The following is a 27,134-nucleotide window of genomic DNA, read 5'->3' on the forward strand; positions in this document are numbered from 1 at the left end:
GCTTATAGGCCTGTTTTTTGCCGGTGAGTATTTGTTTCCCTTCTTGTATATGGGCATTACCCCAGTCTCCTTCTAAGAAGTTGGCATGAGTGCGCCCTTCACAATTGCAGTTGTGAGCCCTAATATATACTTTGCCCAGTTTGGAGTGTCAGTCGGAATACCATCGGGCCCAGGTGCTTTACCTCATGTAATGGCGTCAAGGGCCAGTTCGGCATCACTTAGATCGAATGGAAGCGCATCTTGAATCATGAATATCCTGTTTTGTTAAATCTAGGCTATTAAGGAAGTCAGTTTAATCCTCTGTTCTCCATGCGGACTAAAGCTTGCTTTTGAAACACGTGTTGTGTGTGAACCTATTTAAAGGAACAGGGTTCATCTTAAACTGGAAGTCAATGTTCATAGATGCCGGCTGGGTGTGGCAGCCATAAATGAATGGTTTAAGTGTAGAGGCACTCGATATTATAGGATCAACTATAGCTCTTACTTGGATTGAAACGTTGTAAGGAAAAAATGCAACTTGTCCATGCTCTAATTAGAATGGGATAATAACCTGGTACTCTTGTAATTTGGCCACGCTTCTTTGCTAACTCTGACCTATACGTAACACTGCTAACAGCACCTATCATTCTTACATCGAATGAAACAAAAACCGGAAAATTGCCCCGTTTTTTTTTCTCTGTTACTGGCCACATCGGAATTACAGAGCCAGAGGTAATACAGTCCAGTGCAAGGGAGGAAGAGATGCATTATTCTGAGGTAGAACTGGGCAAGTGAATTGTGACTTGAGAGGCAACTACCTCCTTGAGTTTGAAAAGTGCAGTGCTATATGAACAACAAATCGTACTATACTGTTGATCAGTCAGCATTGTATGTGGACCAGTCCTTGAGTGCCCATGTCCCTTTAACAGCTAAAAAGCACAGTATGAATTTGAAACACTCCTATTGTCAACAAATTGAAAAGCACATTGAAAAAGAGGTTTGGTTTATTCAGCAAGTTTTAAGGATGAGTTACTTGTAGTTTTCAATATACTGTGAGAAGTATTGTTACTTGTCACCCCAATCAATCTGAGCCTTACCACTGACATCTGGCGAAACCCTTCCCTCCAATACTCTTCCATAACCAATATCTTACAGAATGGGAAAGTGACATCAGAGCACAGGCAAACAAGGCATTGGGAGGCAGACGTTAGAACATAACACACCTATCATTTTACGTCTATTTTTTCAAAATAAAAGATGACTTCAAATTATTCATTAATAAAACAACAATCACACTTAAACTAAACCAATTGTGAGTGCGGGAAAGCTTTTGTGCATTAATCAAAAATATATATTATTCATTGTGTGCGGAACAAATAATTTACACACAGATCCACATTGCCTTTGAAACAATATTGAATGACCTTTTAAAGTACATTTTCCCGGCTTAGCCTAACTAGGCGTCAACACCATCTTGTTTAAAATAGAAGTCATATTCACTGTTTATAATTTCTGCTGCACATAGCCAAGCAAGTTGTGTTTGTTTATTTTTTAATTACACTGTTCTCGAGGAAGATTCTCTAGCATGGGCTCACTAATGTATAGTTTATCCAGAGATCTTTCACTTGCAAGCAGTAATGCATTCATTCACAATGGTTCTTTGTTGTTTTTGTAACTAGTTAGTTCTGACATCTCTGGATAATATTAGGTCAGAGAAGATTGAATCAGTATGCAAGTAATAGGTTACTGCTTAGGTAGTCTGGCTGTATGACAATTTTTAATTGCTTATTTCTTTGCTCACACCATGATGATTCTGCACTTTTCATGCAATTCTAAGGAAAGATGTCCTATATAAATTCTTGAATTTGTGGGGAGAGCTAGTGGCCTTTCCTATGCTGCTAGGGATGCTGTCCGATATCTTACTGATTGTGCTGCACATTTCAGACTTAGCCTATTTTTGATTTTGCCTATTATTCTGTATTGTCCTATTTCTGGGAGCCTTCATGGGAATAAATGTAAGCATTGAACTGATAATTACTCCGTCAGCACATCATTATATTTGGATTGTACCCTTTGAATGAATGTAATACACGGTTTACATTTTCTAATTTCACCCTAGACCTCACTTATTGAGTTAGTCCCTTCTTAACAGATCATATTTTTGATATGATATTCAGTACCTTCTCTTAGAGGCACAATGCCTCATGAAATTGAGGTTACCACCGTCCCCGATAAACCCAACTCATGAGCATATTATTGAGGTGTATGATTTTAGAGGGTACAGTGTACCCACAAGTGTCACAATATAAACAGAGTTCAGTCAAAAATGACACTGAGCAGCATATAGAGGACTATCTATAGCAGGGGAATCGTGCACAGGTACATAGTCTCTCACATGCACAGTGCCAAACCTTCCACTCAAATGTGATACATTGGCAACTTCCCCTTCAGATATCCTTTGATGCATACCAGGAACATAACATACAACACCCAACAAATCAACAGGAGAACTACACACACTAGTAAAGTACACAATTCCATACATTCCTCACATGGCAAAGTTGAAGGCACTACCACTTCAGATATCCACTTCTGCACTGGGGCCCTGATTCACAAAGATAAACTTACACTTCGGTGTATGTTCACTATGGTTTGCTATTCAAAAAGGTATTTAACTAGTAGATTCTTTACAACTGTTGAGTATCTGCACATAAAAGGATAGGACTGTCCTATCATTTTATATGCAGAGACTCCGTAGTTGCAAAGATACTACTAGTAAAATACCTTTGTGAATAGCAAACCATCGTAAACTGAAATCGTCCAAATGAAGGTCATACACAAACCTGGTCAACACCAAAAGCGCACCCAAAAATGGGGTACAATTACAACAATATTTCGCTGCAACACATAACTTATAACTCATTATACTTATTATACTACTTATCCCAACACTGAACATATAAAGAAAATTTCTGCTAACATTGGCATTCCAAGTTATTTGATGCAAAGATTGCAAAAAATACAAAATATGGCAATACGACTGCTATTCAACCTTCCAAAGCACAACTCTTTGACTCCCTATCACAAACACTTACACTGATTACCAAAAAAAAAGAATCATTTTTAAAGCACTAACAATAGCCCACGATGCCATCTAGAAAACTGGCCCCCACTATCTCCAAAAGAGACTTGTCAACTACTTCCCTCAAAGATCCCTTTGCTCACAATCATCACATCTGCTGGTTATCCCTGCTACTCAAAAGAAAACATTGGGTGGCTCTGCCTGCTCAGTACTGGCGGCGGGACACTGAAACAAGTTACTACTCCCCTCAAGTGTATTGCAGACAAAAAAACTATTCCGGAAGCAAATAAAAAGTTACCCATTCTAGGACTAGATGTCACATTCCATAAAGGGCAGATATCCTAGCGCCGGGACACTCTTGTGGTAGCCGTGCGTTTTATAAATCTCACAATTCATTCATTCATTGGGTATAATGGCTTAGTCAAAAAGCATCACCATTTAAAATTTTGATATATGAATATATATAGATCAAGAACAGCAGACAGAATAAACACAGAAGCAAACATAAAGAAATGCCCCTAGCCTAATTGAAAACACCACCGTTATGCCACACCCTGGCATCAAACTCCATGTCTGAGAATATCCTGTAATGACTGTTTACAAAGAAAATGCCCAATTACACAACAAAATGGAGTAAATATTATGTGACTTTTCACTGAAAATAACCCTAACACCAGACTAGTGGAAAACTATAACTACCAGCTTGATGCATGACCATCTTTTAAATTGGAATTGTATATGTCACTCTAACTTAGGTGACCTGACAAGAAACCAAACAGGCGTCGCAATCATGATCCGCAAACAACAGATGAATATCATTCATCATCTACTGTCAAAACTACTAACACCACTTTTCAAAGAGTAAGCACACCATCAACCCCAACCCATTTACAGTTACAAGTAAAAAGGATGCCCCGCCACATGTGGAACTCATGTGGTCACCAAATGGCTCAGCTCCACAGCAACAATGAAGCACCTGATGCCAACAAGCTCTTGCCTTGAATGTTTGGAAGCTACAACACTACCTTGGGTGTGAATTCTCTAGACGGCTCTCAGTTAAGTACGCACTAAGGTTTCCCTGACCTTCTGGTAAAGCCATGTCACAGCTGGAGGGAATCCAGTTTCCTCCAGTCAGTTGCATGTGCTGTTATGCATCACAAACAAAAGCTGATAGTCTAATGGGCTGATAACCAGAATCTTGAATGCATCATACCCATATCAGTCTGTAAACAACAGATGACTAACGTCTACTCCCATACCAGCTGGATTACCAGCTCCCAGAGAAAAAACTGAAAGCATCACCCGGAGCATCTTGATTATTCTGCCATAGATTATTAAATGTGGGAGAATGTTGAGGTGAGAGGTCAATGCCAGATTCACCACAGGAAAGCTGTGTTCAAGCAATGCAGATGGTCTCCTCGCTGGAAGGCACAAATCTGCCCCAATTAATGACATCCACTACCCATAAAGCAGGGCACACCCGTGACCTGATATTTTCTAATATATCGACCATGAGAACCGAAGTGAACCAGGTGGTTTGGTCAGACCATTTTCTCGTTCCTTTCTCTTTCAATCTGGCAAAACCCAACCCGCCTGAGAGTGCCAGATACTTCCTAAAGAGAAACTGGAAGAAGTTGACAGCCGAATACTTAAGCCCAATTCTGTTAGCCAGCCATCCACCTCTAGCGCTAGACCTTAATATAGATACTCTGGCCCTACATAATTGGATTGCCACTGCAGTAGAATCTACGGCACCAGCCAGAGTTACAAAATCTATGAGGAAATCTCTCTCAGCTCCATGGTTTTCCGAGTCACTTAGGGCTATGAAAAGCAAGTGTAAGCGCTTGGAACGACAATGGAGGTTGGGTTATGATACCTCTGCCAAAATGACCTATAAGAAATCTCTGAAGGCGATGCACAAACTCATGAAGGGGGCAAGGAGAGATCACATTGCCAAGTGTATTGACACCTGCGACAAACCGGGAAAGGCTATCTTTAAGGTTGTCAACTCTTTCCTCAAACCCCGCGAGCTGCTCATCGATGCCCAGCCGTCTTTGGCACTGTGTGAGAGACTCTCAATTTTCTTCGATGATAAAATTAGGAAGGTCTACAATTCCTTTTCTGCAACAACTATTACGGTTAAATCCGACATGGTAGCTAGGAAAATACCCCTGCCTCCCCTCTCTGAATTTACCCCTATCACTCAGAAGGAAGCTCTGATTGTGATCCAGGGCTGCAAGTCTGGCTCATTGGAAGATCCGTGCCCCCTGAAACTTAAGAGTTGGCAACTTCCACAAGCGATGTGCTGCCTAAAATCTGGAACAATTCCCTTTCCTCTCGCACCTTCCCTGATCTTTGAAAGCACGCCACTTTACTACCCCTTTAATAGAAACCCAATATAGATTATGGGGAACTGAACAATTATAGACCAATTTCTCTGTTACCAGCCCCAGCGAAAATGCTGGAAAAGGTAGTGCAGCGGCAATTGGTCAATTTCATAGAATGCCACAATATCCTGCCCGACACCCAATCCGGTTTCCGAGCTGGGTTTAGCACAGAGACAGCACTATTAGAGGTAGCTGACTCAATCAGAATGGCATTGGATTCAGGGGCATCGGCGATGCTGGCGCTCCGGGACCTCTCTGCAGCATTCAATACTGTGGACCACTCTATACTGACGCAACGTCTTCTGGACAGTGGGATTAATGGCACAACCCTGGCTTGGCAGAAGTCTTTTCTCCACTTGGGCACTCAAAGGGTGGCCCTTCAACTGCATCAGTCTACCCACAAACATTTATGGTGCGGGGTGCCACAGGGGTCGGCCCTAAGTCCACTATTGTTCAACATATATCTGGCTCCCCTATTTACTCTGATTGCCAACTGGGGAGTGAAGGCGATTTCCTATGCCGACAACACCCAGTTGGTCTTCCCGTTTAAGGATCAAACCGAAGACTCTTTTAAGGTGCTTTAAAGGGTGCTTAAAAGATATTGCAGTCTGTATGAACAACAACAGACTTAAATTGAATGCCGATAAGATTGAAGTGATGTTTTTCAGCAAACCCAGCCTCCGGCCGCAGACCTGTGGTGGCCTGAGGAAATTGGTTTGTCATCTGTACCAGCAGGATATGCTAAAAATCTGGGTGTAAAATGGCAGGCTGATCTATCTTTGTTTGCCCAAATTCAACAGGTCACAGCTGCCTGCTTCAGTAGCTTCAGAAACCTCTGAAAATGTATACATCTGCTGCCTGAGAGCTGTCGTAGAACCGTAATCCATGCCACAGTAACTGCATGCCTGGATTACGCAAACGGCCTCTTTATCGGTTTACCGGCCTACCTGGTTAAGAAACTCCAAATGGTCGAAAATGCGGCCGCAAGATTAATCAAACGTATTCCTTTTCAGCAACACATCTCTCCACATATTAGAGAACTACATTGGCTTCCAGTAGCCAAGAGAATTAAATTTAAGGCCTTGACCCTTGCATTTCGTGCCTTTCACGGATCATGCTCTTCATATCTGAAACTGAGGCTGGGTGTTTACACGCAGTCAGGTGTTTTGAGATCCAGCTCCCAGAAATTACTTTGTACTCTTCGATTGAAGAAGGCCCAGCTAGGTGGCATATCTTTCATGTATGGGGCGTCCATACTGTGGAATTCCCTTCCTAACTCCATGCGTCAGATCTCTTCTGAAACACAATTTAGGAAGGCAGTTAAAACCTGGCTTTTTTACCAGGCTTAATTTGTAGTGTCTTTTAGTGTATTTTGATCGTTGTCTGTCTCCCGTGTGTCTCTTGTTGCTCTAGCACCGCGAAACGTCCTTGGAGGTAGCTGTTTGCGCTCAATAAATGACTGTATTAATATTATTATTATTATAAAGCTGAACTTATTGTATTAATAACGTAATTATTTCTTCAAAAAATGTCACTAAGGTTAGGCATGTTGGGATAAACTCTTCCGTTCAGAACTCGTAAAAATTAGATGTTTTAGGCGGTGCAACTCTTGTCCACCAAACGGTGCCACGCGAGTCATGCCTGAAACGCAGCAGTGCTATTTAGCAAATTTCTTATATTCAACTTTCATTCCATATGTTACTTTCGCTCTTTGCAATCACTTCAACAAAATAAACTATGGAAATTTATCATTTTCATATTATTTTAATCTCAAGTTCTTTCAATATTACTGAATTCTTCTTAACCATGAAAAGATTTCCTGAAACTCAATGGATAGCTGTGCTCAAAAGACTACTTCGTGGGGGATCCGGTACCTGAAATATATAGCAAGAAGAAATGAGTCAAAAAAATTCAGAACCTGTAATTATATAGGGCAGATAATATATGCATAATGGTGAGAAATTCATACCTTAAAATACTTTAATACATATATCTATATTTTACAAACGTCTACAAAACAGCTAAAAAAAAGCAATATAAGAACTAAACAAGAGTTATCCTATTCTCACAGTAATAATATTCAGAGTTATCTTCTTTCGTCTCTTCTAAAAATAACAAACAGATACAGAAAGCGGCTTGCAAAGTTGCACTGACACGTTGAGCTTGCCATTTTGAACATCTGCCTCCGAATTTTTCGATTAATTGCATTTGCATTGCTTCTTCAGTTTGCAAACAGTGTCTACTCATCCTCGCCTTATCGGAATGTTCCCAATACATAGTTATACTCGTTAAAAACTCTATTTCCTAATCATTGGACATTTTTCGAAAATCGTTCTAACCCATGGATTACTGAAAAATGATTTTGTCCACAATAATATTTCAATCAATGCCTATGTAGAGTATTCACAGCCACATCAATAATGATCTTTTATTTAATTCCTTTCCGCTAAACCCATAAATGGTGAACTACAGTACAGATAGTCTGTCGCAGTCTCTCACAGCACACCCACCCCTCAACACTGGTGAAGATGACAGAGAAAAAAACGGTCTTAAGGGCGTCAGTTAGACGGCACACCAAAAACAGGGTAGTTTAAGGTTGTGTGTTTCTGTCTATAAAGAGGCCCATTAAAAGATGGCCGTGAATTGGCCTTGATTTGTACCACCCAGAGTTACTGATCCTGCAGGCACAGTACCGGTGTGTGTGGGAGAAGGGAAATGCCATTGAATCATAAATTGCCCCTCATATTCCCCAATGAAAGGTATAATTAGACACATGTCAACATCTGGATAGCAGAAATGGAGAGTTGTTTAAAAAAAAACTATTGGATGGGGGAATTTATGTTGGATGTTATTAGTTTAGAGTAAGAAAGTCATTTTTTATGTTGATTAAGATGGGTTAAACTCATGTGTTTGTATATATTTTTTTTAGATGCCCCTGACCAAGGGAATCTTTTTTCCCGAAATGCATTGGGTTGAGCAATAAAATCATGATATGTGGAAACTATTCGTGTTCCTGAGCCTTTTGTGAATATTAATATTCGTGTTCCTGAGCCTTTTGTGAATATCATCCAGCATTTGATATGGATAAAATGATTTGAACAGTCAAATTTGGAGAATGATTAAACAAATGGTGAAAATTAAGGATAAAAAGTGTGAAACATTGTGTGGCGTTTAACTCATTGGATTCATACAGTTATTTGGCTGTGCAGCTTGGTGGGACCGTTGTTCGGTTCCCCGTGATTTGGGGGATTTATGTTCCCCATTGACATGTTTGAAGTGAGGAGACTTTCAGGTGTGAGGAAGCTAAATTAAAGGCACTGAGAGTCACCCGCCTAAATGCTGGCATGTATGGAATTACCAGAGGATGCAGGGATACCAAACACAATTTATGTGGTTATTTCCCATTTTCGCTGGGGCCTTTCACGAGACACATCTGTGTCCAGGTGGAAAACACAAGCCCCACAGTGTTCCCTAGGAATCTGTAATTCTGATGTGGACTGTAACTCCCGTTAGTGGCCACATCAGAATAGCAATGGGTCTGGTAATGTAGTCCAGAACAGGAAGTGTGATCTGCATTATTCTGGGGTGACACTGGACAAGTGAATAATGGCTTGAGATGCAGCTACCGCCTTTAGTTTAAGAACTGCGCGCAATTGACAACAAGCTGTACTCTGCTTTCTATCAGTCAGCACTGTATATCAATCAATCTGTCCTTGAGTGCTGGTGCCCCTTCAACAGCGAAACGCACAATATGATCAATTCAATAAATAATACATAAACGTACGTCCACTTTCAGCTTGTGTTTCCCTGTCAAGTCCTCCTTTGACAGATGATATTTTGTCAGGCCCAATTTCTCACGATGAGCTTAATGGAATTCCCAGAAGCCAGCGAGAGCACCGATGCTTCACCCCGGCTTCACCCTTCAACAGGTTTCTCAGAAGTCTTTTGTCTGGCTCCATTACTAGAACTCTCGGCACGTGTACGCTGTCCCCTGAACGTTCCACGCTCTGATTCGACAGCCCCGCCGGCGTCAACGGCTGGGCGCAAGGTTACCAGCAATGACGGGCCGCTGGTTCCCGCCATTGTTATATTGAACAATTCTATCTTTAATTAAGCCGTGCACGAGCAAGCGCCGAGGCTGCCTGTGAGATGCCTTTGCTTCGTAACCTTGAACCGAAAAGCTTTCCCGATTTTCAGCGCCATTGCAGCCCTCTCAGGAGCTGCTGACTCGGAAACAAAGGCTACTTGGCCAACAGGGAAAATGCGCAGACTCTCAATGGGAAGCTAGGGAGGAGCCTGAGCCTTTGAACACTGAGGTAGATAGAGTCAGGCAATACATGCCGTGGCTCTTTTGAAGCTCAGTGCTTCAGAGTGGCAACAGGCTGGGAAGGATCATCCCCATTGACTTAAAACCCAGTTATTGTTTGAGGGACCTCATAAAGCAAAATATACCTGCTACCATACTATGATCTGAGAGCCCCTGTCTCTCCCTTGTCCAGTTTCTATCAGAACCCTAAGCGCACGACTAGGGTCACACACAACACCAAAACACTTCGAATATGGGCTCTCAACAAGTGTAAATCTCTTCCTGCCAAGCATTGCATAGCGTGCTACACGACTGATTATGTGTTTCAACCCCCTGCGAAATGGTATGAAGCACTGTGTAAATGCAATTGCAACACAATAAAAGGGAAAGGTATGTGTCAATACGTGTATTCTCGCACTCTGCTGTACTTCACGCTAACATACTGTGACTTTTAGTGCTTTAGGTTTATAGATGCCAGCTAGGTTTGGGAGCTGTCAAGATGATTTATGAATTAAATGGGGGTATTACATGTTCTCATTACATTGTAGTTTAATTTAGGAAATTGTAAGTGGAAGAAAGCTAAAATAAAGCTTTTTTAGCTTAAAAACAGCGCATGTATTAAGGCCCACATTTGCCAAACTGCATCAGACGCTCAATCAACAACGCACTTCAAAAGTGCTCCTTGGAACCAAAGGCAAATTTGAGCGTTTTCTGGCCTGGTCAGGGGTATGAAGTGCTATATAAATTCTACAATTCAGTACAATAAGGAATTGAATGTTTTTCAGTTTTTTCTCAAATCAACAAGGCCGCATGCAGCTTTACCTCTGTGTCCATGAGCAGCTAGGCTACTTACTGGGGCTGGCAAAGTGCACACATTCATTTATGAAGGACGAAACATCACAAAACGGCTCAATGACTGCAAATTGTTTCTATTTGCTGTGGTTTGGGTCTTTGAATATCTACTGCCTTGCTGTGGAAGAAAACAGATCCAGGTTGAATCAAGTAGCATTTGGAACTGTGTTTTGGTGTCTTTTTTTTGTAGGGGGCTTATTGCACCCTGTATTTGGCATATTTTGTCCTTTTAGGGTTAACCCCGTATTTATGCGCCCACCCAAACTGCTGAAAAAAGCAAATGGAATTTTAAATTAACATGAAGTGATCTAAACTCATTAGACAGATAACATGTTGCCACTAGCATGCAGAATTAAAAAACAATAGAGACAAAGAGAGCGTGAATAATGAGGAAGGCAGATTGGGCTGACAAATCGCGGAAGCATTCAGAACTCTCCGAGTTGGCCCTGCTCCCTAAACATATTTATTCTCTTTGTTTTGAAAGAAGAGCACTCTAAGCACAAACAATCACAATGTGATTAAAAAAGACGTTAATACACATCCCTGGAAAGGGAACTAAGGGCCAGATGTAGGTGGCTAAATACCGGTCGGTAATGCCGAAATTCGATAAATTTCAGCGTTACCGACCGGTATTTAGCCATTCCTAATGTAGGTAAGGAATCGGTAAATAAGGAATACCGATTCCTTATTGCTCTTGCATTTAAGGAATCCGTAATACCGATTCCTTAAATGCAATGTAGAAAGCCCATTAAAGAGTGCTTTGGTGCCTTAAGAAATCGGTAATTACCACCAACTTCAAGTTGGTGGTAATTACCGATTTCCTTTAAAAAATCACTTTTTTGTTTTTTGTTAAGTGCCATATGGCACACATTCATGCCCTTAGGGCATGTATGTGCGCCACGTGTGCACACATGCACATTTCAGGGGTGCAACAGGGTGTCCTTTTGACACCCTGGCACCCTTGAAAGTGCTCCCGCTATTAGCGATTCAGAAATACCGAATCGCTAATAGTGACTGTCTTCACATTCATTCCTATGGGCCTCCAAGCCCATAGAAATGAATGGGTAGGTATTCCTTATTACCGAATCTCAATTACTGATTCGGTAATAAGGAATATTAAGGATTCTGTATTTTTTACCGAATCTTTACCTACATAGGAAATACCGATTTCTTAATAGCGAATCGGTAAATTTCGCTATTAAGAAATCGGTATTTCAGATTTACCTACATCTGGCCCTAAAGGCCCTCCCAGAAATTACTTTCTTTTGCCTACGCCTCTGTGTGTGCTCTTGGTCAGTTCTCTGTATAACTGTGGCTGTCTGGTTTCTTTACTACAACGTCTGGAAAGCGTGCACAATCTGTACTATAGGTGAACACTGAATTCCTTGCTGTTTGGATTCCAGATGCTGTACATTGGTCTCTAGCATGTATTCAATGTTTGTCGCTGATGCAATGACACGGAGGAGCTAAATCTTGAGCCACCGAAGTCAGGACATTTTGATTTTGGGAAGGTGGGTGAATATTCACAACTTTGTCAGGAGCATAGATTAGCCCTTTTGGCTTACTTCATGTAACCACTTCCTACTGTTAGATGCCTGGCCCATGAAAGTCATGACGTCACCTGGTAGGATTGATGGAGCGGGTAAAATGTTTTCTTTTTATGTACCCAATCCATTTATGTATGTTTGTATTAAATCAATGAATAATTAATCATAATAATTAATGGTTTGCTGTATGGTGACTAATAAACCTTATTAACAGAAAGAATACACGTGGGAATGCTTTGCATGGCTAAAATAATTTGTGAACTAAGTTTGTATGCATATTGATATGATAAACGTTGCTTATGTGATGTTATTGTGATTTATGCTTAAATAAACGAGTACTAATGGCTTTGAACAGTGCAAATGGCTAGATAAATACACACACATATGGGTATTAGTAATGGGATAACAATGTTTAAAACATTTCAATGTATTAATTACGTTTTTGTGTTTCTTTGCTTAAGTTGACCATTTGGGCCTGCCATTAAATGGCTACCGACTGATTTCGACTACTTAGAGTGACATCCGTGAATGGAACAAGGAGAAGTGCGCCTGCGTAGACTTCAGCAGCCGTACCCTCTCGGTGACCTGTCACAACTGTACCAGGCAAGGCCACCCTGGGCGAAGTGCCAGTTCCCCTGGATGTGCAACAAAGATACATTAGACTAATAAAAATTGACAATAGACATTTGCATTGAAACTTTTCCCACATGGGAACTACATCGAATGTTTCCTGATGAACCAAGACGTGTTCCAATGGACCAATGAGAGCCCCTCAAACTTGTTTTTGATACTTTTTGTAAATGAAAACTAGTATAAATAATGGTAGACTAGAGAGGTAATTAGAAGATGCTCGACGGTACGGAGAGAAGAGGACGTCATTGCCAGTATACTGATGTTATGCTGACGGAGAGGGCGGTGACTCTGCATGATAGAACAGAACTTTGACGATTTGACTGAGGACCAGATTCTGACTTGGAAAACGACAATTAGCCAGAATAGGTAAATATGACAAAAGATGATAATTTGAATTATTAGGATTTCACCTGCAATTTTGAATTAGATAAAGAAAACCTTAATTGAATCATTGTGTTGGGTGGTTATTTTCCTTGAAATGTATTTCGAATAATTTAGAGTATAAAGGCGTCATTGAACTAAATCCAACTAAATGATTTATCGACCTATTTCTTGATGGGAAGAGACGCTAGGGTTTGATACAGAGAAAGTGATAAATTCCCATCAAGGAAGCAGTGTGGTTCAGAACCAATATTCCCTGCTGAGTAGGTACGGATAGATTGATAGAATAAATGTTGTTATGGGCCCCACCAGCGTATGATGTGTGTGTGTGTGTGTGACTGAGGAATCATTCTGTCCGTGGTAATAGGGGGAAATTGCACCAGTTTTTCTGGTAGCTAGAGATGGTTTTTATTGTTTTGGTTTAATGATTTTTGCCCTGTATATTGCTTATTGATTATTGATTGGTATTGATATGTGTACTAACACTATATGTTGAAGTCGTATTGATTTTTATGTAGTCTGTACGGCTTCTGGGATGTAGGAAGTCGGTAACAGTTCCGTAGTAGGGCAGAGGAAAAGCGCTGCTCTTGGGAAAGACGGGATTGTTGTAGCCCTGTAGGTACACAGGAAAAACGTGTGACAAGTGAAGTTGCAAGGCGCATTGTCTGGGTTCGATTTGGTGACATCGTCGTGTGTTGCCGTTAGAGACATTTCTGTGTGAGAGAAGCATGTATGATAGCGAAGGTTACCTGTGAAATTTTGGTCCTTAAGTACCAGGAAACCAATTGGCATACCGATAACGCTTATCACTGAAAAGGTAGCAGGTGTTCTCTGAGCTTGTTAGAAGGACAAAGTAGAGGGAAGCGCTGCTTTGTTAATGTAAGTCATAATTCTGTAGTAGGACAGACTGTTCGCTGTTCTCGGGAAAGACAGGATTCTGTGTGAATGTACTACATTTTCTTGTGTGAATGTGTATGAATGTAAAGGCATTCGGATTAATTGTGAAACTGGTTTTATTTCTCAGGAGCATTGCGTTTCCAACTATGTGTCTTAATTCTGGAGAAACAGTTAATTGATGCTTGATAGAAGGGTGAAGTAGAGGGATGTGCTACTTTATCAACGAAAGTAACGATTCTGTAGTAGGGCAGAGGTAAGCGCGGCTCTCGGGAAAGACAGAATTCTCGTGAGAAAGGTCTATTGCTATTCTGTGGTCAGCGAAGCAGACAATGGAGATGTTTATATGTCGTAACTAACAGTATTGTAAAATTGAAACAAAGTCTACCGAGTAGTCTTGTAAAGGAGGGGTAGACCGGAGACAGGAGTCAGGAGCAGGAACTGCTGCAGTGACTGCTGACGTCAGAAAGACCGCGCTGGGATTGGACAGTGGGTCAGAACAGCAGAAACGCCCTGATTGGTGCGTTAGTGTGTGCCGTGCAAGGATTGGAAGAAGTACAGGGTGACGTAGATGCTCCAGGATTGGTGCGTTAGTGTGAGTCGCGCTGGGAGTTGAGGATTGTAACAGTGACGTAGACGCGCCAGGATTGGTGCGTTAGTGAGAGTCGCGCTGCTATTGGACTAAAGATCGTACAGTTGAAGAAAAGACTAGGGGTTCACGGAAGAAAGGAAGATGTATTATCATTCAGCCGAAAAGAAGAAAAAATTCTTGTTTAGTAAAATAAAAGGATGGTTTGTGAAAGACAAAGAGATTGTGACAAGGGAAGGACAGTTACTTCCTCCGACGAAAACACCCGCATCCTTCATGGTTGAGAAATATGGATACCATACTTGCATTTGGTTAGACAATTGGGCAAAGTACACAAGGGAAGACAGAGTATTAGCGTTCCCAGGAAATAGTTCGTTTAATTTGGCAATTTTAAGGAATTTGCGGGAAAGAATGATGAGATTAGATCCACGACCTAGACCGACACAGTTCGAGGCTTTGACTGAGTGGGAAGATGAGATGCATGAGCGAGAAAACCAGAGAAATGGCAGTAGATATAGATATATGTTTGGACGGCAAAATGATCGTGAAACTCATTGTGATCAAATGAGAAGGTGGCGAGACGCAAGTATGACTGAAGGACTGTTTCCCGTAAGAACCACAGGAGAAAATGAAGGAAGAAAATGTATAGAGAAAAGACATAATGTAGAATCTAGAAGGTATGGAGCAAATGAATCAGAGGATGATGTTCTAGATGATATGTTTTACAAAAATCCACCACCGTACAGACAGGAATCAGAGATATTAACCTCAGGTACTCCAGTGAAAGAAACCCTACGAATCATCAAAACAGAAGTTATGACTCCAGAGGTGGAGAGAAGAAATTCTCTTAGGGAAAGAGAGAAAGAGATGGAAAATAAGGCTGGTAGTGAAAATTCCAGGGAATTAGCAAAAACCACGTTAGAACTAACAGAGAAGATAAGAGAATTGACCAAAAATCTAGAAGCAGTTACAGTCCCTGTAACCATAGGTCCAGTTATGCCCATTTCTGAAAAGCAGAAAGAAAGCGAGCATGGCCTAACAGTTCCGTATGTAAGCAATAGACAAGTGGAATAACCCCTAATGAGAGCAAGGGAGAATCCTTGGAGACATACAATGAGTGAAGGTGAACTGAATGTGTCAAATAACCCGTTTTATAGTCCTGATTCAGTAGAAAGAAACAGAATAGCAGGAGGATCAATATTAGAACCACAAAGAGTGACAGAACAAGGGAATGTAGAAAAATCTGTAGGAAGAACTACAGACGAATTGAGCGAATGGCTGAAGGGCTTGCAAGGAAAAGAAAAAGAATCCCAAACAATTGATGTGGCAAAATTACGCATGGTGTTAGAAGAATTAATAGTAGGGACAATCCCCACAGAAAAGCTGAAAATTTACCAGGATGAGGCGCTGTTGTTTCTATGCAAAGGTGTCACATGGAGAGCAAAGAACTTACATGACAGGCTAGAAGAAATAGCAAGTGAAATGGGAATTGACATGGACAAGGTGAAAGCTTTACAAAAGCCTTACCGGGTGGATTTCACGGAAAATGATATTGAAAACATGAACACTACAGGACGAATAGGGCAGATTAAGGACATAATCACATTGTTGAGAAAATGGGGAGATGTGGATAAATGGAAAAGTAGGTGGTATAGAAAGCGAGATGATACCTCAGACAGAACTTTCCCAGCATTTCCTGTGAGAGAAAAGGAGAAGGTAGTGACAGAGTTTCCCATGAGAGAGATTCCAGGAGGGGGATATGTGCATGTCCCATGGACGAGACAGGACATTTTGTCATTTACAAATGACTTCCCTCGATTGCGAGAAAAGCCCGTCGAGTGGTACAAACAGGTGGACAGATTTGTTAAGCTGTCAAAAGTACTGTGGATTGATCTAAATAGCCTATTTGATATAATAGTGCCAGCAGACTTATGGGCAGAATGCAAAATATTCATAGATTGGCCAGCTAAAGAATACCCGAGAGATCCCAAAACAGGAGCACCAGACCCTGAGGTAATGAAGAAATATGAACAAGTTATGGTATTTTTGAAAAACAAAGTGCCTCCCAAAGAAACAGATTGGGTAAAAATAGATCGAACACATCAGGAAGTGAAAGAATCAGTTCATGCTTACTACGAAAGACTAATACTAGCTTTCAAGCAGTTTAGTGGAGATGAGAATCTTGGTGAAAAGGATATGAGTCATTTTGTATACAGATTCGTATATGGTTTACGTCCTGAAATTAGTGAAATGATTAAACAGCAGACAGTCGATTGGCAAAGCAAGAAAATTGATGAAATCCTGAGACATGCTAAATACTTTAGTGATGAGATTGAGGCAAAGCAACGAAAACTAAAAGAAAAGGCAATGTGGGCACAAATGAAAGTTGCAGAAAGACAGGAAGCTCAGTTAGTCGAACAAGCAAATAACGCAGGAATCAAACCGAGATTTGGCCCAGGAAAGGGGAAAGGTAATATAGAAGAAGCTAAAAAGAAGTTTCCATGCCACAATTGCGGTAGGTCAGGGCATTGGAAATCCGAGTGTAAATATCCACCAAGTACTAATAATGAAAATCCATCATTGAATCCACAGGTGCAGTGTGAGGTGAGTGGCCAACAGCAGCAACAGCAGAAGGCTGTTAATCCACAGAATCAGGTGCAAAAACCACCATTACCGCAAAGCAGGAACACCCAGAAATATAGTAAAGAAGTGGGATTCTACAATGAAGGACAGGTAAACAAACCGCAACGCGCAAGCGCTGTTTCACAATATTGGCTGCGAAATGACGAAAGTTATTCAGAGGAGAATTATTGGCGGTGCCGAAGGGAGGAAGAGGAGTGCGTGCTTGGCGCAACTCTAGAAATAGATCAGACAGGACCATTTGTGGATGGGAAAGTTAATGATGAAAACATTACTTTTTTAGTAGACACTGGAGCTATGCGATCAACTGTCAAGTCAGCAGATGTAAAGAATCTTCCTCTTTCGGATGAAACAATCCAAGTAGTTGGTGTGTCAAACACACAGATTAGGACATACCTTACAGAACCAGTAAAGGTCAAAATAGGGAAATTTTTCAGACATGCATCGTTTTGTGGTGTGTGACACAAGTCCTGTGAATTTGCTAGGAAGGGATCTTTTGTGCAAGATGAATTGCACTATATTCTGTACCCCAGATGGTATAGCATTTGAGACACCAGATGAGGATGTACTGTATAAAATGACAATAGCTAATCAAGAGAATGAAGTTACAGGAACTTATGCAGTGTTCAACCCTGATGAATTACCCAAAGAATTGAAGCAGTCTGTGAAAGCAGGAGTCTGGGATTTTACTGGAAAAGATGTAGGCCTTATGAGAAATATAGATCCAGTAAAAATTACATTAAAAGAAGGAGTAGTTTATCCAAACATTCCACAATACAGACTGACACCTGAAATAATTGAAGGAGTAACACCTTTAATTGAGAAAATGATTCAACAAGGAGTTTTGAGGGAAATAATGAGCAGTCCATGTAATTCGCCTATAATGGGACTGAAGAAGCCTAATGGAAAGTTCAGAATAGTGCAGGATTTGAGAAAGATTAACAAAATTGTTGTGTCATGTTGTCCCATTGTACCAAATCCATCAGTGATTTTGTATCAGATTCCTCATGATGCAGAATGATACACAGTAATTGATTTGTGTCATGCTTTCTTTTCCATTCCGTTGCATCATGACAGTCAACCGATTTTTGCATTTCGGTTCGGCAAGCGTATTTTGGCATGGTGCCGAATTCCATAGGGGTACTCAAAGAGCCCCTCAATACTTAATCAATTGCTGAAGAAATCTCTGGAAAGCCTAGCAATGCCTGAAAATTCAGTTTTGGTCCAGTACATCGATGACCTACTTGTGGCATCGAAAACGCGTGAAGCCTGTGAAACAGACACAATAGCTTTGCTGAATTATTTGGCAGATGGAGGACTAAAAGTATCTCCGACAAAATTGCAATTCTGCAAGAAGGAAGTACAATTCCTAGGACATAACATTGAAAAAGGGCTGAGAAAAGTGGTGACAATAGACAGAATCAGAATTATCAAAGTAATGAGAGCCCCTATGACACAAAGAGAAGTGAGAATGTTCCTAGGGATGTTTGGCTGCTGTCGTCAGTGGATAAGTAACTTTTCCCTGATTGCCAAACCATTGGTAAAGTTGACAAAAAGTCAGGTTAAAGACCCCCTTGAATTGAGCAAAGAAGAAAAGGACAGCCTTTGTGAAGCCCCAGCTCTGGGTATGCCAGACTATGAGAAAGAGTTTGAGTTGTACTGCAGTGAGAGAAATGGATGTGCACTCTCAGTGTTAATACAGAAACATGGAAGATTGAGGAGACCAGTTGCATATTTCTCATCAATGCTAGATCCAGTAGCTGTAGGTTTGCCAGGATGTCTGAAAGCAGTAGCTGCTACATGCCGAAGCCTAGAGCAAAGTGAAGGAATTGTGATGGGATATCCAGTAAGAGTGCTTGTACCTCATGATGTGGCGATCCTTTTAACAAGGAGCCGAACACAGTTCATGTCACATAGTCGGCTGACTAAGTATGAAAAAGTCATTCTAGGTGCAACCAATGTGAGTCTGGAGAGATGTGTGAATGTGAATCCAGCCACACTATTGCCAGATGCAGAGAGAGTGGAGGTAAGAGATGACGTTGATCATGATTGCTTGGATGTGCTTGATTTTTGCACGAAACCCAGACCAGACATAAGAGATTTACCATTGCCAGAAAGTGATTATGTGATGTTTGTGGATAGATCTTGTTTGAGAACGGATGAATGATTGTTGAGTGCAGCCTATGCAATATGCACAGTTGCAGCTGTCATAGAAGCATCACACTTGAAAGGAGTTAAATCCGCTCAAGTAGCAGAATTAGTGGCACTGACAAAGGCATGCAAAATTGGGAAGAATGTGAGAGTGACTGTGATAACTGACAGCCAGTACGGCTTTGGAGTTGTCCACTACTTCGGCCAACTTTGGCTGCAGAGAGGTTTCCTGACCTCCAGTGGAACTCCTATAAAGAATGCAGAAGTGGTTGGAAAATTGCTTGAAGCAATACAGCTGCCTAAAGAACTGGCTGTTGTAAAATGTGCTGCTCATAGTCAAGGTAGTGATTACATCACTATATTCACTTTAAAGGTAAATTCGAAAAACACTTTTTTTCTTTACCTGGAGGGGTAGAGAGGATATCAAGTTAGAGTAACTCCTCCTATAATATAATCAATTACTCACTTAAATTACTCTAACGGATCAACCGTGGTTGATATTGGTGCACATTAGTCGGGAGAGATGTGAAGGATCTAATTAGAGTAAATACCTGCGTCTTCACCAACAGGTGAGCAAGGAAAAGTCTTCCTTTTTGTTTATTTACCCTCACACACCCTAGTGGTGTCATGCTTCATCATCGGGTCACCCCGACGCCTAAAAGTCGGGGTGGGCTCAACCACAGTATTGGGAGCTCTTGGTAGAAGTTGGTGACCTGGGGGGCTGAATAAATTAAAATACCTCAAACAGATCCCCGGTTTCCCTTTATTCTTGGGTCTGTTTGGGTAACTAAAAAACAAAGGTTGGGTCTTATAAGGAGTCTTATGGTCCTAAGACCCTAGTGCCAACATGTTTCAGTCCTATTCTGGCCTTATGGGTCCTGGACTTTCATCAGGGCTAGGTTTTGGCCTCCCTAGGAGCCAGGATATAAGGGGGTTTCCCTATCCTGTATGCGATTCAAGGGCAGAGTAGCTGCTCCTTGTAACAATGATTGATGATTTACCAATCATGGGTAGTTCTCCATCTGTAAAGAAATGACAGACAACAGAGAAAAACGAAAAGACAAAAACAACATACATTTTATAGTAATGTCAATGTTTTTCTTCCAGACTTCGTCCCACATTGCGTGCTCTGGAACTAATTAATGAACCACTGGTGCCAATATGTGTCTATGACATAGTGGTAATCAATTGCTTCCAAACTTGTGCCACTCACGTGCTTGTCATCATATAATACTGTTAAGTGACAGTTGATTGGTGGGGTGGCTGTGGTACTCAATAACTGATCTTAATTTGTGTCAGTATGTCTATGCTTATACTAGTGTAACACTCCATGCCTCACATTCATTCCACATTCATACAGTGTTAGTGCGAAGAATAGCGGTAATCGTAATCATGTTGTATTTATGATTTATCCCTCCTGATTCTGTGCGAAAAAATAATAAACAATAAAATCTTAGTCCCTTACCCAATTCTTGAATGGTTTCTGTGTCTCAGGGGATCGTTAAGCATCTAGGGGTAGCTTTATAGTCAAACCCTACATTCATTACCCCAGATGGTTAAGGGAAATATAAACAAATATGGCGAGTGGTTATTGTCTAACCTCAAAAAGTACATCTCCCTCGTATTCCCCGTTTAGAGAAACGAAGGATAAAAGTACTTAGCGATCGAATTGGAAGTTGCCAGACTATGACTTACTTCTTCAAAAGTCCTGCCCCGCATGCACACCTACTTGGCTCCGGTCCCCGGCTTTCGCGTTTTGAAAAGCGAAGGGACCGTGTATTTGAACCCGTGAGTTGTCATGGAGACAAATTGGTAGGACGTACGTCCTAGGCGCATATCCGTATACGTCATAACGTTAGTTACGTATGCGGATCCATGGGGCTTGTAGTTCCAAATTAGATTTATATGCATACGCCGAGATCGAGATCTTGTACTAAGATCCAGCCTCTTAAAATGCCAACCTTGTACTACGTCTATAATTGCCATATCGTAGTGCAAACATGCAATATAAAAGTATATGCGGGCCGTAGGTAATGGCATTGTATATAGTTATCGCCATTGGAAAGTGGAAATAACGTCGTTACGTATGCCCACGTACCGGGAGATTAGTGAGATGTAGTTCCTTGTGGCTAATACACTACGGGCGAGTGAATAACACTGGTACCATTATCTAACCGTTAATGCCTATGGGATACAAGGCATGTATTAAATACAAAGAGGGTGAGATAAAGAATCCTTTTATGGTCTTATTACAACACAGTTGAGGCACACTTGGTGTGCCAACTTTTTCGGCTGTTTACTTGACCGCTGATTATTGGAGAAAGTTTAAACAGCACAATGACAGCGGATTTTTCTGGTAGATCCCCGATAGTGATGCATTAGTTATTCGTATTCAGCACGTGTAGGAGGATCAGCGGGGGAGTTTTAATCTAGGTATACTCCATGTGTTATAATAGAGGGAGCTTTCTTTTTTTGTAGCAATTGATAAGCTTGATTCAAAAATCAATCTTTATATATATAAAGGGTGTTGTATTTATATATATATATATATATATGTATGTGCCCTTCAACGAAGGGAGAAAAAAGCTGGGAATACCAACGTATACCAATGCTATCATTAGGAATATGAGCTAGTGCTCATGTTACCACCAGATAAAGGTCCCCAAGTTGTATAGACAGTGTTAGTGCCCGTTTTTAATAAACACATAACAGGAGGGTAGCCTAGTTATATACAACTTTTATTTATTTAGTTGGTTCCAGGGTATGCAATCGTTAAGGCCCCTTTCATAAGTTTTTAATCGGTGGACCCAACGTTGTTCGCGCTCCAAGAGTTTGTATTGGAGGTTGTTAACATGCTTGATCTTTTCTATGATGGTCCACTTTATTTCTGTGTCTTTGTGTTTTTTATCATTGTAGTGTGCAGTCAATTTAGTTGCTGTGATTGCACGTCTTATTGTGCTCCTGTGTTCACTAATGCGTAATTTTACTTTTCGGCTTGTCATACCAATATACATTAGATCGCACGGGCACTTGATCATATAGATCACTGCTTCAGAGTTGCAGTTGGTATGAGTTCTCTGTTCCCATGGGGAATGTAATCCCAGATCTATCTCTTTGGTGTGTTCTGTGAATGGACACGCTACACATGTGCCACATGGATAGTGTCCCGTGACCTGAGGTGTATTCCAGAGGGTTGATTGACTGGTGATCTTCGGTGTGTATGTGTCAGTATGTACCAGTAAATCTCGTAGACTTGTATTCCTTTTAAATGAGAACATAGGTTTCTCAAACGTTATTGTATTCGATGTCAGGATGGACCATTTTTTGTTAATTATCTTCTTTAGATCATTAGAAGATGTGTTATATGTTGTAACACATATCAGTTGGTCACTGTGTGTCTTTTCATGGGTCTCTAGCAATGCCTCTCTTGGTGTATTACGGGCTCTCTTATTTGCTTTATCTATAATCTTTTTCGGGTACAGTTTCTGTTTAAGTTTGTTGGTTAGGATGGTCGCTTCCTTTTTGTATGTTTCCAACTCAGTACAATTTCTACGAACCCTTAAAAATTGGCCTACAGGTAGATTCTCTCTTAATGAGCGCGGGTGTGCGCTATCGAACCTAAGTAGGCTATTTTTATCTGTAGCCTTGGTGAACAGAGAGTTCTTAAGGGTACCTTCACTAGCTGTGAAGACTACGTCTAGGAAGGATATTCTTTCTTTATTCATACGCAGGTTTTATTATTAGATCAGTTCTAGACTGAAGGGAGGTTAAGGCTTCCCGTTCCTTCTTACTTAGATTATTGAATGTGTCTCTCCTAATTTGTAACAATTCAACTTCTTTCGTTACAGCTTCTTCAAAGGCGAGTACCTCTGGCGGCATCATGTTGGTAGGGGGATAGAAGGTCGATCTGCACCGTAGGTCCGTGTGTGTTTCGTCCAGATGTGGGTCCTCTTTGTCCCTAAAGAATGTTTTTAAGCGGATCTTCCGGAAGAAGTCACCCAATTCACAGCGTAATCGGAATTTGTCCAAATGTGACGTGGGTACGAACCCTAGTCCTTTTTCCAGTACTGTTTCTTCATCAGATAAAACCTGCGGACAAAGGAGGGGCCACGGTTATCCAGAGTACAAGTGCCTACAGAACCGCATGTATGAACCTGCTGGCAGATACAAAGTACTACAAAAAAATTAATCGAGACCCCACACAACGGATCAAGACAACAATTTCCACATTGACCGCGGAGGCACTGGATAAGGATTGGATCACGAAGAAGGAACATGACTTTTTAAATCAGGAGGATCCAAGAACACCTCTTTTTTACACAATCCCGAAAATACATAAAGGGAAGATACCCCCACCAGGAAGACCGATTGTCTCGGGGATAGGGTCCATCCTTGAACCCCTGTCCAAGTACACAGATTGGTTCCTACGACCCATTGTAACGAAGATTAAGTCTTATGTACAGGACACAAAACACCTTTTCAACCGACTGGACGGGATACAATACAATCCAGATAAGAATATCCTGGTCAGCCTTGACGTTGAGGCGCTATATACTAACATCCCTCAGACTGAGAGCATCAGGGTAGTTGAGGAGATCCTCAGAAAGGAAGAATGGCCATGGGCAGCGCCAATCGAATGGATCACTACACTCATCCATTTAGCACTTACTGAAAACTTTTTTAAGTTTGAAGATCAGATATATCTACAAACTCACGGCACTTCGATGGGCAGTACATTCGCCCCGAGCCTGGCCTGTCTATATGTGGGACACTTTGAAGACCAACATATATGGACACATAATCCATTCTCTGCCAACATACGTTGTTGGTATAGATATATTGATGACGTCTTTCTGATTTGGGAAGGAGATACCACTGGCTTGGAAACATTCAAGAAATGGATCAATAGTCTGAATCCCCATCTACATTTCACAATGAGTATGAATAAAGAAAGAATATCCTTCCTAGACGTAGTCTTCACAGCTAGTGAAGGTACCCTTAAGAACTCTCTGTTCACCAAGGCTACAGATAAAAATAGCCTACTTAGGTTCGATAGCGCACACCCGCGCTCATTAAGAGAGAATCTACCTGTAGGCCAATTTTTAAGGGTTCGTAGAAATTGTACTGAGTTGGAAACATACAAAAAGGAAGCGACCATCCTAACCAACAAACTTAAACAGAAACTGTACCCGAAAAAGATTATAGATAAAGCAAATAAGAGAGCCCGTAATACACCAAGAGAGGCATTGCTAGAGACCCATGAAAAGACACACAGTGACCAACTGATATGTGTTACAACATATAACACATCTTCTAATGATCTAAAGAAGATAATTAACAAAAAATGGTCCATCCTGACATCGAATACAATAACGTTTGAGAAACCTATGTTCTCATTTAAAAGGAATACAAGTCTACGAGATTTACTGGTACATACTGACACATACACACCGAAGATCACCAGTCAATCAACCCTCTGGAATACACCTCAGGTCACGGGACACTATCCATGTGGCACATGTGTAGCGTGTCCATTCACAGAACACACCAAAGAGATAGATCTGGGATTACATTCCCCATGGGAACAGAGAACTCATACCAACTGCAACTCTGAAGCAGTGATCTATATGATCAAGTGCCCGTGCGATCTAATGTATATTGGTATGACAAGCCGAAAAGTAAAATTACGCATTAGTGAACACAGGAGCACAATAAGACGTGCAATCACAGCAACTAAATTGACTGCACACTACAATGATAAAAAACACAAAGACACAGAAATAAAGTGGACCATCATAGAAAAGATCAAGCATGTTAACAACCTCCAATACAAACTCTTGGAGCGCGAACAACGTTGGGTCCACCGATTAAAAACTTATGAAAGGGGCCTTAACGATTGCATACCCTGGAACCAACTAAATAAATAAAAGTTGTATATAACTAGGCTACCCTCCTGTTATGTGTTTATTAAAAACGGGCACTAACACTGTCTATACAACTTGGGGACCTTTATCTGGTGGTAACATGAGCACTAGCTCATATTCCTAATGATAGCATTGGTATACGTTGGTATTCCCAGCTTTTTTCTCCCTTCGTTGAAGGGCACATACATATATATATATATATATATAAATACAACACCCTTTATATATATAAAGATTGATTTTTGAATCAAGCTTATCAATTGCTACAAAAAAAGAAAGCTCCCTCTATTATAACACATGGAGTATACCTAGATTAAAACTCCCCCGCTGATCCTCCTACACGTGCTGAATACGAATAACTAATGCATCACTATCGGGGATCTACCAGAAAAATCCGCTGTCATTGTGCTGTTTAAACTTTCTCCAATAATCAGCGGTCAAGTAAACAGCCGAAAAAGTTGGCACACCAAGTGTGCCTCAACTGTGTTGTAATAAGACCATAAAAGGATTCTTTATCTCACCCTCTTTGTATTTAATACATGCCTTGTATCCCATAGGCATTAACGGTTAGATAATGGTACCAGTGTTATTCACTCGCCCGTAGTGTATTAGCCACAAGGAACTACATCTCCCTAATCTCCCGGTACGTGGGCATACGTAACGACGTTATTTCCACTTTCCAATGGCGATAACTATATACAATGCCATTAACTACGGCCCGCATATACTTTTATATTGCATGTTTGCACTACGATATGGCAATTATAGACGTAGTACAAGGTTGGCATTTTAAGAGGCTGGATCTTAGTACAAGATCTCGATCTCGGCGTGTGCATATAAATCTAATTTGGAACTACAAGCCCCATGGATCCGCATACGTAACTAACGTTATGACGTATACGGATATGCGCCTAGGACGTACGTCCTACCAATTTGTCTCCATGACAACTCACGGGTTCAAATACACGGTCCCTTCGCTTTTCAAAACGCGAAAGCCGGGGACCGGAGCCAAGTAGGTGTGCATGCGGGGCAGGACTTTTGAAGAAGTAAGTCATAGTCTGGCAACTTCCAATTCGATCGCTAAGTACTTTTATCCTTCGTTTCTCTAAACGGGGAATACGAGGGAGATGTACTTTTTGAGGTTAGACAATAACCACTCGCCATATTTGTTTATATTTCCCTTAACCATCTGGGGTCATGAATGTAGGGTTTGACTATAAAGCTACCCCTAGATGCTTAACGATCCCCTGAGACACAGAAACCATTCAAGAATTGGGTAAGGGACTAAGATTTTATTGTTTATTATTTTTTCGCACAGAATCAGGAGGGATAAATCATAAATACAACATGATTACGATTACCGCTATTCTTCGCACTAACACTGTATGAATGTGGAATGAATGTGAGGCATGGAGTGTTACACTAGTATAAGCATAGACATACTGACACAAATTAAGATCAGTTATTGAGTACCACAGCCACCCCACCAATCAACTGTCACTTAACAGTATTATATGATGACAAGCACGTGAGTGGCACAAGTTTGGAAGCAATTGATTACCACTATGTCATAGACACATATTGGCACCAGTGGTTCATTAATTAGTTCCAGAGCACGCAATGTGGGACGAAGTCTGGAAGAAAAACATTGACATTACTATAAAATGTATGTTGTTTTTGTCTTTTCGTTTTTCTCTGTTGTCTGTCATTTCTTTACAGATGGAGAACTACCCATGATTGGTAAATCATCAATCATTGTTACAAGGAGC

Source organism: Triturus cristatus, chromosome 11 (assembly GCF_964204655.1).
Source record: "Triturus cristatus chromosome 11, aTriCri1.1, whole genome shotgun sequence".
Taxonomy (NCBI): Eukaryota; Metazoa; Chordata; class Amphibia; order Caudata; family Salamandridae; genus Triturus; species Triturus cristatus.